Raw genomic sequence first — 5,530 nt, 5'->3', positions numbered from 1 at the left:
ATGAGATACCCCAGAGTTGGACAATACTTTGCACTCATGATTTGAGTGATTAAAGTAAACCACAGTTTTGTAAATACATAACGCCATCTAACCAAATATCAAAGAATGTTAGCTATATGCAGTTATCTTAGCCAGCCAGCTAACATTAGCTATATGCAGTTATCTTAGCCAACCAGCTAACGTTAGCTATATGCAGTTATCTTAGCCAGCTAACGTTAGCTATTTAGCCAACTAGCTATTAGCCTAACCAGCGTAGCCAACCAGCCCGGTTATGGTCAGCGAGACCAACTACCGGAGACCAGTTTGAACCCAACTAACAGTAAGCCAAGGTGGAAAAAGTTAGAAAACTACCCTAGTCTAATTCACAGAAAACATGCTGAAAAGTAGTGATGGGGAAACAAAGCTTCCTGCGTTGGCTCTTTCCAGCCAATTGTGTCAAAAAAAAATAGGTTCATTACTCAAGGCTTTGAGCGACACAGAACAGCCACATTTAGAACAGCCACATTTTTATAGATGAAGTCACACGCCGTAGCAGCGTAGCCATTATGTCATATATTAAACCACTGGCCGTGTTCGAGAGCATCAAATCCATGCTGCGTTGTGGGTAAACGGTGACTGGCTGACTGATTTATAAATAATAATGAGTAGTTATTTATGATGCAAGGTGATTTGTAAATTAGTCAGTCAGCAGTCAGCAGTCACCTGTAATATCGGCTGCAATGTCGAACGAGCCCAATACCAAACCAATCAGGTGTTCGACGAAATGATTCTTCAGACGTCATTGGTCACGTGCTGCTGATAAAGTGACACTGCTTTGAATTATACCGCTTAGCGACTTCAGTACATGCCTCATAGCTCCAGTCTCAAACTTAACCCCGTTCCTGCTGAAGAAGATAAGGTCTGCTGGATGGAGAAAGAAGCTCTTGTGAAAGAAGAGGAGGGTGTTACAATACAAAAACAAGTAGAGGGTGAGGCTGTTTCAGTGAAAGAAGAGGAGACTGACGATGAACGGGCCCTGATTAACACTATTAAGTACTGTCTTAACAGAGGCACAAACTCTGCGGTTGTTGAACTGAAGATTGGTGTTAAAGGGGAAATGTGCAATTGCTACATCCATATTTTGACTTTTAAATTATTTATTTATAGCCATTGATTCTTGAAGAATATAACACATGCCTCATGAGCTTAGTTCAACTGTTGTACCCCATCAGAACCCAAAATAAGCGTTTTTTACTCCAATGTACTCCAATGTTTAGAAGCAACAATGTAAATCAACATGGTTAAAACTATAATGTTGATATCATGGATGGTCAGTCCTTTCATCCATAGGTCTGTCTATGAATTTGAGAGTAGTTACATTTCTCCAACCCCATCCATCATCTTATTACCAAAACAGTGGTGGAATTACAGCTTTGTTATTGGTTGACTGCAGATTGGTTGATTGATTGTTGAGTGGCTTTTTAAAGGGGCAACCTAGTTTTTAAACAAACAAAATGGCTGCCCAGAGTCCTGAGCTGTGTTAGAATACTCATACTAACCGCACTATTTGAGATGTTAATTGAGTATATAGTCTGCTTATTGGTCATGGTATGATGTAGTTAGTATGCCAAAAGTTCCCGGATGTCGTACTAAATTCGCCAAAACGTGACGTATACACGCAGTACTTTAGGGCCCATAATGCAATTCTTCAGGAAATGGTTGTGGCTTCAACATTTTCAGATTAGAAGAAAATGGGGGGAAATATGCAACCGAAGTCCAACGAGAGAGCGAATACAAATGAACTGCTTTAAATAATTATGACAAATGTTGAGCAATGCAATAAAGTAATGACTTTTCAAATAAGTTACCTTACACGTTATGTTAGCTACACTATCCTTACAAAACGCATAGCATATCTTTAAAACAGTATGTACCAGTATGTGAGCTGGTTACTTATACATCCAACTTGCCAGTATAGTAACTATATTCTAACTAACTACCCAATGTTTATTGACTTGATTATTCACGTCATTCTTAGCCAAGGGGTCGTGTCTCAATGGACATTGTTAATTCGCTCTGGCTCTCTACTCCGATTAAGGAGCATCCTCGTCTGAGTACCAGAGCGCAGAATAACTGATGAATTTAATAACGCTCAACACCTGTTGAATATGGCCGGTGTCAGTAAACATTTCTGCAACAAAAGCTCAAATTAAATTGTTGCCAGCAGCACAGTTAGTCACCAACGCTCTGGATAACATGAAAACAGCCTAACCAGCTCTGCTAGGGCAAGTAAAATGGTAAGAGTGMGGTTTTCTCTCATTTGTGTCTAGCAAGCTAWCCAACGYTAGCCAGTTAGCTTGGGTGCTTTAYTGTCGTTGTGAGRTCAGAACGYTTGGATCGACCCTACTCCTCAGCCATATAGTATTTGTTTACAAACAGTGGCCTTATACAAGCTTATGTTTTGGTTTCTGGTCGGGGTAATACAGTTGAAACATTTTACTAGCTTCTAGAACTCTCATCCCCTTAAGGCGAGCCCCCGAAACACGTCTCCAATACGGAAAAACGTGCAGTCCAAAATAAATTGTGATCCATGGAACGCACTTGCTAAACGCAAAACTTGTTGACTGCCCACCCTTGAGACAATCAGCAACCAACTCCTGCAATATACGTAGTAACTTTCCACCTAACTTTCTCTCTCTTTTCAGGGTTCACTCGATAGGCATGTTGTTGGATTGGGCTCAGTCCCCAATGTCATGCATTTGGTAGCACATCTGAGAATGAATCCTGATATTCTAAAAGCAGGGCAACATTGTCAATATAATTGTCACAAAAATGTTCAGCTGGTTGCATAAATAATTATGATTACTAAATGTTACATGAATGTAAATATGAAAATCAAACCAAATGGACACCCCTTTGTTAATATGTATTGGCAATACTTCACTTAAAGATGAGGCATGGAATAATAAAACATGTATCTTTTGTCAGCTGAATGTTTGAATATATGAGGTGATTTGAGTCATGCTTCTTCAGTAGTGGAATAAAGACAATTAGCATTTGAATGTTGTCAAGAAATACTGGAGTGATGTCAGATTGTTAATAAAATTTATTATACTGCTTTCATGTGTGTATATACACAAATCTCGAACAATTCTATTACATGTATTTTTTTAAACAAGCAGCTTTTTAAACTTGTAGAAAACAGCTAGCTACCATTTTGAAGTGCTGCATTTTGATTAAAGTGGGTCACCAACGCTTTTGTTAGTCACTTTTTTTAAACAATACTCTTTCAATCAGAGCCTGGATTTTCCCCTGAGGCTAATATCCATATCATATCTGCAATCAATTGAACAGGGCAAAGGTAAGGTAGAACATCATTAAAATACTCCTACTACATGTTAAACATTCTACATTGTGACATCATTAAAATACTCCTTCTACAATGTTAAACATTCTACATTGTGACTCATTAAAATACTCCTACTACAATGTTAAAACATTCTACATTGTGACATCATTAAAATACTCTACTACAATGTTAAAACATTCCACATTGTGACATTATTTCATTGATATCATGAAACAACTCTTTTCATGTATGTATTTCTGATGTTTGATCAGAGATCTTTTATCAGCGTATCTCTTGACACATTGATCACAGCTATAAGGCTTCTCTCCTGTGTGTGTTTCTGGTGTACTATCAGGTTGTTTAGCTGAGTAAAACTCTTCCCACATTGATCACAGCTATAAGGTTTCTCTCCAGTGTGTGTACGCTGGTGTACTATCAGGTTGTTTAGCTGAGTAAAACTCTTCCCACATTGATCACAGCTATAAGGTTCTCCTCCAGTGTGTATTCTCTGGTGTGAAGTCAGTTTGCTTTGCTGAGTAAAACTATTGCCACATGGATCACAGCTATAAGGTTTCTCTCCAGTGTGAATTCTTTGATGTATTTTAAGGTTCTCCTGAAGAGTTGAATCTCTTCCCACAGTCAGAGCAGCAATGAGATTTCTGCTGGTGTTTCGACGTGGAGAGACTCTTCTCTGCCTCGTCAGCATCATGAGGTTGTTGAGGCCCCCCAGAGGATCCACGATAGTCACATCTCTCTCCTTTGTGAAACAACAAGTCAAACAGGTGGTTTAAGGCCCACAACAGCAAAAATCTACTGTAAAAAGGTGATGCAAGCGTAGCCATGATGTTGTACAAACAATGACGTCTGATGAATGACGTCTGATGAATGTTCATTATTTGACATTTGTCTTAAGACAGTCAAGTGAACAACAGTCTTTTTTGTCTTGTTTTCACATAGTAGTAACATCGACGCTATGCTAGAAATTGTTTTTAAAGTGGTTGAAATCCTAAGCAGTGTGCCAGACAACATTTGGTCTCCAATATAGGCACCTCTCTGTAGTCTTCTGTTGTTTTTAGGTGAAGTTACGGGTCCTACAGTAGGTCTATGGTATAACTAGGGATTTCCGCATTAGCATGGAGGAGTTTCTGCAACCAAATTGCGTTTTAGCAAACAGAGGGCAAGAGCGCATGCAGAGAGCGATGCACCTATTTGGGGATGTCTGATAGTATTTACACACCACCACTAATGATTTGTGGAGCTTCTAAAGTATTTTTTTCATCACCTCAAACAGCAAGTCTTACTAAAATTAATTGGCGAATGACAATAGTTCCTCAAAGTATTTTGTAAAATATTTCAGCTCTCACTCTTGATAACCATCGACAATAAAGGGAAAATGTATGCTCTGATCAGTAGATGTCATAAAATACCTGATTACTTCTTATCCCTTACACAAATAGCCTACAGCTGTGTCTGTCCCAAACTCACTGGCGCGGGAAACTCTCAGGGCCCAGAATATTTTATATCAAGTTTCGGACCGACCTAGGTGATAGAACTTGAAACATTTCAAGCATTTGCATTGCCCTCACTGCGCAGTGATAATTGCATTAATAATAAACTAATAGACATCTAAGAAACTAGACATGATGTGAAGCCGGCAAATAGATTTCTGGATCTCCAGGACTTCAGACGAAATTTTCACATTTTCTTGCATTTGGTTATTTTTTACAACCCGTACAGTAGGTGGCAGCAATACACCTGATGAGTCTGTCTGACAATAAACCTCAGAGAAGACATGGTAGGAACCAAAGTTTTGGTCAGTGTTTCCAGTTGACAATAATTAGATGTTCATTACATGTTGTTTTCTTACTTCATGTAGCTGGCTAGCTAGCCAACATATTCATACTTCGCTTACTCCTCTCTGATAAGATACCACTCCACAACATGCTTATCTAGCTACACCAGCACTGGTACCAGGCAGTATTAGCTAGCTACGTTTGCTCTGACTCTTAATACATTTAGCAAGCTAGCTAGCCGCTAACTAGCGATTAGCAGCTAAGATTATTTGAGCATGAAAATAATTGCAGAATATTATACAATGACTTATCACAGCTGTAACAATTTGACCCCCAAAAGAATCTACACTGGCAGTTATAGAAAGACCCATTTACTATTAACCATTGACTCTTGAAGAATATAACTTAT

The 5,530-nt window shown here is 38.8% G+C and overlaps 1 pseudogene; it reads right to left on the bottom strand.

Annotated features, from left to right (window-relative positions):
• Positions 1-5,530, bottom strand: part of LOC139026970 (zinc finger protein 271-like) — a 27,950-nt pseudogene that overhangs the window by 13,122 nt on the left and 9,298 nt on the right.

The sequence above is a fragment of the Salvelinus sp. IW2-2015 genome, unplaced genomic scaffold, assembly GCF_002910315.2.
Source record: "Salvelinus sp. IW2-2015 unplaced genomic scaffold, ASM291031v2 Un_scaffold6538, whole genome shotgun sequence".
In the NCBI taxonomy this organism is placed as follows: Eukaryota; Metazoa; Chordata; class Actinopteri; order Salmoniformes; family Salmonidae; genus Salvelinus; species Salvelinus sp. IW2-2015.
Note: the sequence above shows the minus strand (reverse complement) of the source record. Positions and strands in the feature narration are given on the sequence as shown.